This window comes from Eschrichtius robustus, chromosome 7, assembly GCF_028021215.1.
Source record: "Eschrichtius robustus isolate mEscRob2 chromosome 7, mEscRob2.pri, whole genome shotgun sequence".
In the NCBI taxonomy this organism is placed as follows: Eukaryota; Metazoa; Chordata; class Mammalia; order Artiodactyla; family Eschrichtiidae; genus Eschrichtius; species Eschrichtius robustus.
In genome coordinates, this window is record NC_090830.1 from 81695310 (window position 1) to 81710126 (window position 14817).

The 14817-nt window shown below is 47.2% G+C and overlaps 1 protein-coding gene across 9 annotated transcripts in view; it reads right to left on the bottom strand.

The window, feature by feature from the left end:
• The window catches only part of KCNMA1 (potassium calcium-activated channel subfamily M alpha 1), a 745622-nt gene that overhangs the window by 397826 nt on the left and 332979 nt on the right, over positions 1-14817 (bottom strand). The gene's annotated exons all lie outside the window — the stretch shown is intronic.

Here is a 14817-nt window from a genome sequence, read left to right on the forward strand (position 1 = left end):
ACAAAGTTTTGTGGGGGTTAGGGAAAGGTCCCCTCCCCCTTTGGATGAAACATAGCCCCATATTGGAGCGCATGGCTTGGCATGTGGGATGCAGATTTTATCTGAGCCCTTTCTTGTGCCTTCAGCTGGGCACTTTTGGGCAGTGCTCAACCTACAAAACTGTACATGGCGGCCCAGACAGAAAGAACACTCATAGCCCAAGACCCAGAACCATTAACAGGAATGTACAGCTAGAAGATGGCTGCTGCTCAGCAGGGCAAGAGAGGAACTGAGAGGCCTGTGTCCAGGCTGACCTGATCTAGACCATGGGGGTCCAAAAGCATTGCAGACAATCACTGACTCTGTGGCACCGTGTTCCAACCACACATGGCAACTGACTGACAACTGCCCCATGACTGAAGGCTTTCCTCAGGGGGTCAAGAAGTAGCTGAGCAGCAATAAAAAGGAATAAAGTATTGATACTGCATGCTGCAACATGGATAACATTTGAAATCACTATGCTAAGTAAAAGAAGTCAGGCACAAAAGATCGCACATTGTGTGATTCAATTTCGATTAAACGTTCAGAATAGGCAAATCTATAGAAATAAAAAATAGATTCGTGGTTGCCTAGGGCTGGGGGGTTGTGAGGAGAGTTGAAGGAGTTTCCCTAAGACATCCCAAGCGATGTGCCTGGATGTTGTGACTGATGATGGTAAAGGGACCGGGCATTCAGGGAAGGGAGATTGCAGTGCAGGTTAACAGGAAAGCTAGCTTCATTGTTAGGCTTCACTGTCCCAACCCTTATTACTGGCTATCCTTAAATATGCTTAGAAACACTATTTTCAATTCCTGTCGCAGCCTTTCGCCTCAACTTTTTCCCACTTTCCTTCCATCTCCTAGATCCAATTCCTCACCCCCTTTATTCTTCGCCTGACAGATGGCAGAACAAAATCTGTGCAGACTGAGTCCCTGTCGCTGCCCTGTCATCCAGGTCAGGCTCCATTTCCCTCTACAGCTCCAGCTACAATGGCCTTTCCTCAGTGACTCAGGTCTGCCTTCCTCCACATTCCACCAGGCCTGGGCAAATGTGATGCGCTCTGTCTGAAACATTCTCCCTGACCCCCTTCATCCTACCCCTCTCTCATCAGATCTCTTATCCATCCTTCGGCTCTCAAGCCAAGTGCTGCTCTGGGAAGCCTTTCTTGATCTTTAACCCACTGGCTCTCAGAGAAGTACTTCTCACGTTTGTGTCTGTGTGTGTCTGTGTGTGTGTATGTGTGTGTGTGTGTGTGTGTGTGTGTGTGTGTGTGTGTGTGTGTGTGTGTGTGTGTGTGTGTGTGTGTGTGTGTGTGCGCGCGCGCGCGCTTGCACATGCAGGGCAGGTGTATTTGAATTCTCTAAGTTAAACTCACACATTGTCAGACTGTTGACTAGATGATGGCCAGGGAATTGGAGGAGGCCAGGCTCCTGCTGTGGAGTAATTTTTGCCCATTCTGCCTTTCTCAGCTGCCTCCCAGCCTCCAGCCTGCAATAACAGACTGATAAGAGACACAAGTGGCCCTGGGGCCAGATACATTCCCACCTCTGGCGGTATGAGCTTCCCTACCTTTGGAATCAGACCAGGGCGGACAGAAGTTTGGAAGCATGTAGAGTGGAAAATACCTAAGCTTTAGAGCCACACAGGCCTAGGTTTAAAGAGCCCTTTCTCTCTTTGTTGGTCGTCCGCTTCCTCATCTGTGATGATGGACGAAGGAAAGGAAACAATGGGTGTGTGTACCAGCACGGCGCCTGCAACGCAGTGAGTAGCTTATAAATGTCCATTTCCTTTCTTCACTTGCATCTTCTTCGTTCTTTATCAATAATTTCAGTAAGACTTTATTTCCTCTCCTGACAATCTCCAAGCTCTCTAGACAGAACTTAAAGCCACCACAGCCTGGCTTGAGGAAGAAGGTAGAAGAGGCAGGGTTTCATTTCCTCATCAGCCAGTGCACTGCAGCCTGGAGGTCCTGCTGCCCTGGCAGAAACCTGAGTGGTCCCCCCAACTAGCCAGGATCAGGACAGTGACACACGGTGTACAGACTGACAGGGACGGACACTCTCCCTGTTGAGTTCTTGATAAATTCCAGCAAATGCCAGGAATTCCCTGGTGCCTTCACATACCTGCCACGTTAGATCAAAATCAGAGGCCATGCCAGTGAGAATGGAAGGAGGGTGACGGAGAGCTGGATTCCCTGACACCGAGGGCAGAGGTTGGCCAACACTCCTATCCACCTAAGTATTCCACAAATACTTAATTGAGTGCTTATTATGTGCTGGGCACAAAGTTAGATGCTGAGGAGGGTTAAAACTGTAGCAAAAGCTAGACTGCAACTGCCCTCAGGGAACGTAATTTATTGAGGGAGGTAGACACTCGTCCCCCAGTCACCCTCAAGGAATGAGCGAACCCAAACGGAGATAAGAGCGTGAAAGTGCACAATCCTAGGAGAGCCGCTAACAAAGGAACAGGGTGAAGGGAAGTTTCCCGAGAAAGCTGCACTTGAGTTGACATCTGCAGGAGACGTAGGTGCTATCCAGGTGAAAGATGTGCATTCGAGGGGGAGATGAGAAAGAATCCTCTAAACAGAGGGAAGAGCATGTGCAAAGAAAGCCCAGTGACGAGAGGGTATGAAACCTTGGAGAATGGGACGAAGCCAACATGACAGAGCCCAGGCGCTGAGGAGAGGGGTGAAATGCGGGGCTTGGGAAGAGGAGGACGCGTCCTGATGGCTTGGGAGAGGTGACTAGGGGTACACTTTAAAACTCTTAGCTGCAAATACACCCCCATAGTAAGCAACTAGAAATAAAGTACCCAGACCAAAGCCCTGCAGGCCTCTTGGAGAGCAGAGTAAAATGCAACTGAAAAGAAGTTGAGATTGACCATCCGTACCTTTCTGTATTTCTCCAAATGGGCAACGTTGTGATACAGGCATATTAAAAAGTTAAAAATCGAGCAGAACCAACTCAAACATATCTTTGACTGATGAGGCATGGTTTTGTAATCCTTTCAGGGGAGACTGTTAAGCTAAAACCGTTGAGCTAAACTGCAGCGTTATTTCTCTGTAAATGTATGTAACTGCCTTTCAAAGAATTCTCAAATGAAGGTTACAGCAGCTAGTGATAAACATTCATTTCTCACAATATCAGAGAATGGGACCAGCATTAACAAGCTGCCTTTTCCTGTTTTCTTATGAAATGGTCTTAAGTGGTCTCATTTAGCGTGAGTTTCTATAAGCATTAACAATTTTTAAAATGAGCTAATTATGTTCTTGGAGGTTTAATAAAATCTACCAACATTAAGTAATATCCTGATGGTCTTGAAATTTACTCACAAAACTTATTAAAAAAAGAGTAAATGCATTCAGCTGAGCTGAACATCCTGTATATTTATAGACAACATATATTATCCTACAATGGCCATTCTAAATACGTAAGAATACTGCTGACAGACTCTCAATCAAGCAAAGTTGCAAAAGGACCCCTCCTTTAAAGTTTAAAAAACCTTCGCGTCAATGTATAAATACTGGCAGATAGCCAAGCCAAGCATTTCAAATCCAAAGGCTTTGGTGGTCCAGACTTGAGAGAAAGAATAATCAAATCTAACCGTTAATGAGCAAAGAAGGAATTTCAAGAACATCCATCGGTCTTTAACAGTCATCAGCATGAGGGAAACAGGGAAGGGACAGTGAAACGGAGGTGAAAATTAAGTAGTCACATGGGGATTACATACAGGTTTCAACTGCTTAATTTTACATTGGTATTTTCTCTCTCTCTCTTCTTTTTTAAATGTTTTCCTTCTTCCTCACTATAAACTCAATTTGCCAATAGGTAGTAAACTGGAATGCCTAGAGTTTTCTCTTATTCCGTTTCCCTGGTCATTTGCCTGGTTATTAGGTGTGAAATGGGATGTGGCATAAGGGTGAAGCACGAGGATCTGGAGTCCAATTGCCTGTGTTCGAATGCTAGCTCTGCCCCTTCCCAGTCAAGTGTCTTTGGAAAAGTCACCCACCACCGGTAAGCGCCAGCTTCCACGTCTCTGAAACAAAGGGATCGTAGTAATACACACCTCATGGGGTTGTTTGGATGATCAAATGAGACGTAGGAAAGGTACTTGCTTAGCCTCTAAAGGTTAGCAATCAGCGCTTCTCTGCTGGAAAGGGTGGCAGTATTTACAAGGTGGGAGAGGAGCCCATCCCCACTGTCTTCCCCATCCCCCGAAATCAGAGCACTCATCATCTTCGATGGCAGGGTCTCCTAACCTCCATCACTCACATCCTATCCCAACAGACAACATGTTATAACCGGGTTCCACCTGCACAATTACTTATCAATGTTTCTCTCTTTTTTAATAAATTTATTTACTTATTTATTTAGTTTTGGCTGCATTGGGTCTTCCTTGCTGCACGCTGGCTTTCTCTACTTGCAGCGAGCGGGAGCTACTCTTCGTTGCGGTGCGTGCACTTCTCATTGCAGTGGCTTCTCTTGTTGCGGGGCACGGGCTCTAGGTGCGCGGGCTTCGGTAGTTGTGGCTCGCAGGCTCTAGAGTGCAGGCTCAGTAGTTGCGGCCCACGGGCTTAGCTGCTCTGCAGCACGTGGGATGTTCCTGGACCAGGGCTTGAACCCTTGTCCCCTGCATCGGTAGGCAGATTCTTAACCACTGTGCCACCAGGCAAGTCCCAATGTTTCTCTAGAAACTGCATCTTTCGAAATTTGTTTCTCAAATGGAACTTCATATTACTATCAGGAATGGAAAGCTCGTCTCACTTGCCATAACTAGAAAGGAACCATAAATATACAGCAAAAAAGAAAACCCAGACCATCTAGATTCTACCTTGATACTGTTACGCCAGCAAAGACTCAGAGCTTGAGGCTGATTACTACAATTTAGAGAGGCATTAACAATATGACAGAACCAAGCCGGCGGTAAACAGAACGTAAAAGGAAACATAACCCTCTCACCACTGAGTCTGTAACACCCGATGCTGGGACTACATGTCGTCTAAAATCCCAGTAACACTCATCTCTCACAGTGTCATCTAGAGTGACTTCTGTTGCAACTTGTGGGGGTCTTACGGATAAACAAGCAGTGGTGCATGGCAGCTAAGAGTGATTCCAACACTCCCTTGGAAGGAAGGCTCCCAATTAATTGTAGCCCGTTCGTTTCTAAAACTGCAGAGTGAGACATTAGAATTCATGAAATTTATAGACCTGTCAATTCCCCTGGCAAACAGCAATGTTATTAGATTATCAGTAAGTCTATGTAACTTTGGCTAGAGATGGTGTGCATATATATATATATACACACACACGCACACACACACACACACACACACACACACACACACACACACATATATATGTATGTATGTATGGGGGGGGTGGGCTACTTAAATTTTATGCATCCTCAGTCAGACCCCCATCTCTCCTGAAGTTAGATTTCTAAGCTGATGGTTCCTACTTTCCATCTCTGTCTACAAATGCCTTTGACCCAAATATCGTGTGAGTCCACCAGTACACACGTCCTTTAAAACACCCTAAGTGGAAAGCATTGCCTGTTGAGGATTAAAGTAGACATGTAATCACGTTTCATCCTGAGCTACGGCTTTCATCCAATACAAATGCCACATTCACTTAGGAAGGGTATCTGTACACCGTAAACAGCAAGGGAATAGAGGACGGTTTCCTGAATGGGCCTGCTCAGCAAATCTCAACTCATTCAGCCACAGACCCAGTTAGTTCATGCTTCAGGGTTTGCAACACTCTAATAAGATGAATGAAAAAACAAAGACATACACGTGGAGGGAGTCCCTTTGCTGTGCACACAATCAACTTCTGCTTTGCCGGAACGTATTACACAGATAATTCAGAAGCACCCAACAAACAATCCTTGCATTCACAGAGCCTGCCCCGGGAAAGCACAGACTCTATACGTGCACGGAGAGGCTCTGAATCCACGTTAGTTCCTCCTCTCCTGTCTGTCACATTTGCTTTAGCAATGGTAGATGATGTCACCTCATCTGGAAACTCCATCAGCGACAGGAAATCCCAGTCTGGGATTCTAAATTTGACTATAGATCATTCAGATGGACAATGGGAGTTATCTGATTTGTGGACTGAGCAAAACCCAAAACTCTAAACACCTTCTGTGCATCGAAGAAAATGTATTTCTAAGTCAAAGGCATTTATTTTTTAGATGGAAGCTGGCATGAGTATCGCCTGCAAGGAGAGAGAGAGGTTCCCTGGAAGGGGGTGGCAGGCTGAGTGCTGAGCACAGGGACACGTGTACAAGCTGAAAGCACACCAAGTGCTTTTCCCCACTACCAGTGCCTCACACGTCAGCTCAGAAGGCTGACAGGTCCCTGATCACTCAACAGGCAGGCAGCAAACTCTCAGGGCAAAGGGACTTACACGGCCTTATCTTGAGCTGCTCTGTTAAGAAACTTGTCATCACTAAACCAGGTTGTTAGTCACTGGAACAATCTGATGGAAAGACCACCACCAGGGAGAAACAAGTTCACCCAGATGGGCTGGCCGAGGGGATCAAGTGGCAATAAACTCTGTTACCTCTCCTGGTCAGCGAACAAAAAGTTCTTGCTTAGCAAACATTCCGGTTCACCGTGAACTCCTCCACATACCGTATATGGAGGTCATTATGCAGATGAATAAGCCCCGTAAAAATATGCTTAATGTGGAAACTCGACCGGAGTGATAGCTTTCTCCAGTGACTTGGGTTTGTCGATCTAAAAATTAATTACTCTTGTTTTGACAAGGCATGAGTGGCCAAGTTAATAGAGAGTTCCAGTTAACCAAGTGCCCAATTTACACAGATCATCAGCTTTCTGTTTTGCATTGTGAAGAAAGGGATTAAGAGCCAAGGGATGTCTCTAGCCCTGGCTCTGCCCCTGGACACATCACTCAGCCTTCGTAGACCTCAGCTTTCTTCTCTGAAGAGTGAGACTACTAGACTCATAAAGCAGTTTTCAATCTGAACATGGCAATACCCTGGTGAAGAGTCCAGATACAGAGTCCTCAAGATTAACTTCTGACGAAAGGCTGGTATTTGTTAGTTGCTTTACATGTACTGACTAGCGAAGGAGGCACTACTATTACCATCCCCATTTTACAAACGGGGAAACCGTGGCTCAGAAAGGTCGACAACTTGCCTGAGGGTCACCCAGCCAGCCAGAGGCCGAGGTGGGACTTGGAACCCATGTGGCCTGGCTCCAGAGCCCTGCTCTTAACGACTCCACTGTATGCCTCTCAATAATGGTTAGTAGCAGCTATCAGTTATAGCCAATCGACTGACAGATTGTTGATTACAGGAGATCTGAGGCTTAAACTAAAAGGCTATTCTCGCCCCCATTTCAACATGGGTGTTTATTTTTGTTTTGTTTTGTTTTGTTTTGAGAGACCAAGAGATGGGATTACATAACACAACCTGAGGCTTGTGTCACAAAAGTAAACACAACCCGCTGGCTAAACTAGAAGACAGATTGACAGGTATCTGCTGACCAGACAACACGGCTGGTTCCATGCAGACTAAAGCCATGATTCCTTGGGGCTTTGAGAAAGCACGCTGCAACGTGCTCGCTTCCCTTCTGGCAGGACCAAAGCCCTGCCTCTCCGCACTGACAATCCTGGGCCTGAAACAGCTGGGAGGATCTTGACAGGCTTATCTCCTCCAGCTCCTGGGGTGTCTCCTGTTGGCTGTCAGATCGAGATCACCAAACCAAGTCTCCCAATCACCTCCTTGGCAGGCATCCACACCGGAGCAGGGCCTTGTCCGCCGTGGACCGAGCAACCGCCTGCCCCCATGCAGACAGCCCGACTGTCCTGGCAGAGCCCGGCCCCAGAGGCACAGGGCTCCCGAGGGCATTCACGTGGTCCCTGCTGCCACCACAACGAGCGTGTGGGCTGTGTTTGAGCAGCCCCGTGACTCCAGCACACTTGGCTGAGTGCATAATATTCTAATTACCAGCAGGCACCTGGAATTCCAGCCGGCCTCCCTCCAGGCACACAGCCTACACCTGACTTACGTAAGAGGAATGGACAGCAGCCGGAAGTTACCAGGGGCCCACTAGGTGTCAGTGTCTGGGACAGAAGTGAAGGTCTCAGAGCTGCCCGTCAACTTCTACCACCAACTCCTGAGTAAGTGCTCCTGTAGGGAACCACTCAAACGCTTCCAAGCTTAGACGAAAGGAGTAAATAATGATACAGATGACCCCAAAGGATGAGTATCTACTTCAATCAAAAGAGGCCCATAAGACAAGGCAGCCTCAAAAGGTCACATACTGAGGGTTCTACTCATGTGACATTCTCAAAAAGACAAAATTACAGTGATGGAAAACAGACCAGTGGTTTTGCCAGGGGCTATGGGTGGAAGGCAGGAACTTTATGGGATAAAGAAACAGTTCTGCATCCTGATTATGATGGTCATTACATGCAGCTATGCATGTGTTAAAATTCGTAGAACTGGGGCTTCCCTGGTGGCGCAGTGGTTGAGAATCTGCCTGCCAATGCAGGGGACACGGGTTCGAGCCCTAGTCTGGGAAGATCCCACATGCCGCGGAGCAAATAGGCCCGTGTGCCACAGTTACTGAGCCTGCGCGTCTGGAGCCTGTGCTCCGCCACAAGAGAGGCCGCAATAGTGAGAGGCCCGCGCACCGCGATGAAGAGTGGTCCCCACTTGCCGCAACTAGAGAAAGCCCTCGCACAGAAACGAAGACCCAACACAGCCAAAAATAAATTAAAAAAAAAAAAAAAAATTCGTAGAACTATACACAGAAGTGGGGGGGGGGGGGAGAGTCCATTTTACTGTATGATAATATAAAAAATAAAAATGTGTAAAAGGCCCATGAATAGGTTTTCTCCCAGAAGCTGACTTTTCTTCATATTTTTTTTTCTAAATTGACTCCTATTTAGAATACTATTGATTATCTCATCATAACTTTAAATGGATACAGTTGCAGGAGAGATTAAAGGAAATAACATATTAAAATGCTTTTAAAATAAAAAGGACATGGAAGATGTAATAGGAGAAAGAGTGCTTGGAGAAAGAAGTCAAATTAGGCTTTACAACCTCCCATTAGATGAGGGTCTGAAGGCCTGGGTGCCCCCAACTCCTGCAGCCCAGGACCGCTGCCCTTAGAACTTCACTTCCTTCATGTGTGGAAAGGGGCACCTGAGGGAGAATTACTTCTTCGTGACCTTAAATGCTATTTCACAATTACTTAAGGGCACAGACCCGTAATTGGGAGTTAGCTGTTTTCCTTTAACACTCAAAATAGGGCAAGTTTGTCCCTTAAAACTGAAAGTACTAAGGTCATGAATGAACCCTGATGAAATTCTAGTCTTGTGGGAAATTCCACTTTCTGACAGCCCTGATGGTGCCTCTCACAAAGAAAAACACAATGACTCTGCTTCTGACGAGCAGGGGACAGAAAGACTTAACCAGGACTCTTCAAAGCCTGGAAGAGTCTGTGTCATCACAAGCTTGACTAAGCCCCGTCCTGTGAATTGACAGGGGAGAGGTTAACTGTTTGGAAAGCTGCAGCATATTTTTCAGCAGTGGCTCATGAGGCTGACTAGGAGTGGCCGTGGAAAGATGATCAGGAGATTCGACACACAGGGTGTTCACCAGACGTACAGCATTTTAAAAATACGCCCTTCACCTACCGTCGCATTAGCGATTCAGACAGAAATCTTGGGAAGTTACACACAGACGCCCTCCACCACTTTCCTCCCAAACTACGGCTTCCTGTGCATTTCTTTCCCATGAATTTAGTGCCAGCTCCCACAGGCTGTCACCTTCCAGTCTGCAATTCGATCGAAGTAACTTCCAGAAATGTCTTAATTACAGGTGGGCATCACTGTTGTATTAGAGGCTTAAATAAAAGTCTCTGGACTTGAACCTGCAGAGATTTCCAATAATAGAAGGTACTTAGGGAGCACCAGTCAACCCTAACATTTAAATGGGAAAAACTGTTGCAGCTCAAAATTCAATCCTCGAGCAAAACTCTTGAGGATAAGGCAGCAAAAGGTACCACCTCAGCAAAAAGAAAGAGCAAAAGAGGAAACAAAGAAAAAGGAAACACATGCACTCCATAAATTACCCACATAAATCAGTTTAGGCAGACTACAATTGTTTTTAAAGGCAGAAAAAAACCCTTAAAGACAAATTCATGGAAAACGCACAATCACTCCTTTAGCAGGGCAAAGTGTCACAACGACAAGGAGATGTATTAATAAGTGGCCAACCACTGCGTTTGCTCCAACCAAATTCTTCCATAGAGGATAGTCAGCAGGAGGAAACCTGAAAATCAAGGCAGAAGCTGGGACGAGCCATGGGTGGGACCTGGAATAGGGGACACCTGGGCCACCTCCCAGTTTTGGGAGGCGGGGGGCAGGAATGGGAAAGGAACCAACATTATCAAGCGGCATGTGTGCTAGTGCTCTACTTGGAGTGTTTCTTTCATTATTTCACGTTCCCTCCAAGGCGTTCCACCCTACAGACAAATAGATGCTCCTATGCATTGAATCAATTCCCCAAGGTCACCAGACAGAGATCATAGGGAATGTGGGATTTAGCTCTGGTCCCTTAACACCCTGAGGCCATGTATAAATCCAGGAGTCTGGGAAGGGTCCCAAACGTTACAAATTTTAAAACTGAACGAAGGAATGAAAGTTTAGAACTGTCTTCAAAGGAATTCCTCAAGTAACATAACTCTGCACATATGAAAGAATCAGCGGGCTCGGATTAAAGGACTCAGGAAAGAAAGTTATTTTCAGAAATAAGAATCCTTTTCCCTCCCCCGGGACTGGGGCAGCAGAGAGAGAAGACACACCAGGCTCAGGACCCATCAGGCCAAGGCCTCAGAGCTGCTCCCTCTCAGGTCTGGCTTTTTAACAGGGATCCGCCCGATGAGAACTGCTATCAGCAGTGATACGTGTGGACTGGTGTATGCCATTCATTCATCCATTCGACAGCAACTTATTGAGGACCTATTACGTGCCAAGGACTCCAGAGATGCGGGGGATGGAGCAAGGTGCCAGTCATGTGCGTCCTCAGATCGATTCCCCACCTTTCCCCTGCCGTGTTTTTGGTGACAGCGGTAACCTCCACAGACTATATGTTTCTCTGGTGGCATCCTTGGCAACTGGTGCGCAGCTGGCTTCCGCCAATGGGAGCACTAAGGGCGCCGGAGGGCCGAGGGAAGGAGAAGCTGGCGAGGGCTTGTTCTTCTGCTGCCTTCCTCTCCTTCTCCCTTCCCATCAGGTGGTGCCTCCAGCAGTGAAGTGGAATCACCATCTCCATCCCTGGTCCCTCCAGGCCCAGGTTCTCTTCTCTTCCTAACCTCTGGGTGGTCCTGTGGTGGCCTAGTTGACCTTTCTGCTCTTCCTAAACCCAGGTACTTAGTTCCCCACATTAAATTCCCTCTCTCGATCCACCCTGTTTTCCTGACTGGACTCTGACCCCTACAGGCATTGAAGACGACTAACCAGATCCCTGCCCTCTTAGAACTTACATTCCAGTGGGGAGAAGCCCAAAGGGCAAGAAAACAATCAAATTAACAAGTAAATAGTAGCTCCTGGCTGTGTTAAGGGTTGTGAAGGAAATCAACAGCAAAGTGGCAAGAGTCAGGGGCACAGGCTATATCAGATGGCAAGGGGACATCTCCCCAAGATCTGAACAACATAGTGGCATCTACCTATGAAAGACCAGGGGAAGAGCACTCAGGCAGAGGAAACAGCATGACAAAGGTCGTGATGCAACCACTAGCTTGGTGTGTTTAAAGAGCCACAATCGCTTTGGCCAAGGTATTAGAGAATGCCCCTTATTGCCCACTGAGATATTCTCAAATCCCCCTCCCCCAAATTGCTTCCCTATCCAGATACATTACCCCTTCCGAAAGACATCTAACCATCGTCGTAATCAGCTTGCACAAAGGAGGACAGAGGGGACAACCACAGCCCCTGAAATGGGCTTTGGTCCCCTTGATGACAGCTCCAGCGTGTTCTGAGGTCAAAGGAGAGGAGAGGTAAACACCTGTGTGCACGACAGCCTGTCACTCAAAGGTCCTGACGGCCGCCCCTCACCCCACCCCGTCAACCATTTTGGAAGGTTCCTGGTGGAAAGATAGGTGCACACCAGCATACCCTTGCATGCCGAGGGGGTCCACCAGACTGTCCAGACTCTGGGAGTCAGACCCTCTCACCTGCCCCCTTGGACCAGCAGTGCTTTGCTCTGCTTCCCAGTTCTTTCTCTGCTACATCAGCCGGCCTCTTTCTCATTTCCTCAAAGCGACAAATGTATGCTGCCAAACAAGGCTGCGGGAAAGGAGGAAAGAGAAACGCAGTCCCCATCGCGCCTTCTTTCCCGGAATGCTACTAATCTGGCATTTAGGTTGCTTGCTCCTTTAATCAGAATGCCATTAAGAAATCCTACTGGGTTTCTGTACACGGTTTCTCTCTAATGAAGCATCAAATCTCTTTCACAAATAATAGCTGTTTCACCTCCAAGCACGCTGGCCCCAGGCAGCCAGTGGGGCTGCAATCTCTGGCACATGCAGTGCCTCTCTCGGGTCTGTTCCTTCCAGAAGGGCCCACCACCCTGGTCCTCAAGTCAAAGTCTCAACTCTGTCTGGCTCTAGCAATCTGGAGAGACAAAAGCAATCGGCAGTTTTCAAGGAGACAGCGTCATGTCCCCAGCATCTGACATAGTATCTTGGAACGGGATTCTTCGTGAATATACTTTTGAATGTCCATGTCCCTCCTGGTTGCAACTCTGGGTCCAGGTCTGCAGTGGCTGACCCAGCGGGGGGTGACTTGTAAATCCTGGACTGAACCCCTGCAGAGTGAGGGCGGACATGGCCAGAAATAAGTCTACAATGAGCTGTCCCAGGGGTGATCAGGAACGGACACAGCAGGGCCCTGCTAAGCTTGCCACTTGGCCACACCCAGGGGCCACAGTCTCCAAGTACATGTTGATATATTCCTCTTGGAAGGCAATGTGGCAATAACTATCTAGGTTTAAGATGCACATAACCTGGCACCCGGCGATGCCCCTTGTAGGAGATTACTCCATAGATAAACTGGCACATGTGTGCAAAAAAAAAAAAAAAAAAAAACAAAGTAAGAAGGCACTTGTTATAACATTGTTTGTTACAGCAAAAGATTAGAAACAACCATAAGGTCTCTGAACAAGGGGCTGGCTGGCTGCATATATTCTGATACATCAATGCAGTGGAAAACTATGTAGCTGTGGAAAAGGGTAGGCACAAAATCCTGCTATGAACAGATCATCAAGAAATATAGTAGTATGGAAAGGAGCTATCATCGTTTTTTTAAAAATGGGAATTGTACATATATGCACACGTACGTGTGCACATATACTTGTATATGCATGCATTCTTACCAGAAGGATACACTAGAAAATGATAATGAACACAGTTTTCACCTCTGGGAAGAAGAAATGGGCACATGGAGCACTACAAACCGGGGGTGAAGACACATTTTTAAGTAGGTTTTTGGGTTTTTTTGCAAGTACATTTTCTCTCTTAAAAATCCGTTTTTTAAAAGAGCAAATGCAGTGCTCCCTGAGGCTTTGGTGAATAAAACAGAGAAATCACTGACTGGAAGTTGGGGTAGACAGGTTAACAGTCCCCCAAAGATGTCCACATCTCAATCCCCAGAACCTGTGAATGTCACCTTACATGACCAAAAGGACTTTTCTGGTGTGATTAAGTTAAGGCTCTTAACATGGGGGAGATGGTCCTGGATTATCCAGGTGGGCACTAAATGTAATCACAGGGTTCTTATAAAAGGGAAACTGGAGGCTCAGAGTCAGAGAAGGAGATGTGACAACAGGAGCAGAGGTCAGAGGGACATGAGGAAGAAGCCATGAGTCAAGAAATGCTGGCGGCCTCTAGAAGCTGAAAAAGGCAAGTAAATGTATTCTCCGGAGCCCCCAGCCCTGCCAGCGCCTTGATTCTAACCCAGTGAGACTGATTCTAGACTTCAAACTTCCGGCACGGTGAGATAATAAGTTCGTGTTGTTTTAAGACACCAAGTTTGTGGTAATTTGTTATAGCAGCAATTGGAAACTAATACAGAAGTATACCTTTAAAACAGTCTAATTGATGTGTCAGAAAGGGGGACGATCAGACAGGCTCACCCCAAGGGGCGGCTCGTCAGCCCTGACTGATCTTTCTGCTGGAGACATGACAACTTTTCCATAACTTTCAGTTACAATAAAGTCTGACGAATGACAAACATCTCCCTTAGTCAGCCTGATACAGCCGCCATCCCCAGCCCCCCACTGGGGTGAACTCAGCATCCGCCAGGCCTAACTGCTACTCTCTTAACAGGATGGCACCTCTACCTTAGCATGTGTCAATCTCATTTGTCAAGCAGGTGATTTGGAGATAGGAAGGAAACAGATGAGAGGTCCTACATGCCAACCTGCTGAATGGGGGTTATAAAACGTAAGAGGAGGGGCTTCCCTGGTGGCGCAGTGGTTGAGAGTCTGCCTGCCAATGCAGGGGACACGGGTTCGAGCCCTGGTCTGGGAGGATCCCGCATGCCGCGGAGCGGCTAGGCCCGTGAGCCACAACTACTGAGCCTGCGCGTCTGGAGCCCGTGCTCCGCAACAAGAGAGGCCGCGACGGTGAGAGGCCCACGCACCGCGATGAAGAGTGGCCCCCGCTTGCCGCAACTGGAGAGAGCCCTTGCACAGAGGCGAAGACCCAACACAGCCAAAAATAAATAAATTAATTAATTAAAAAAAAAAAAAAAACATAAG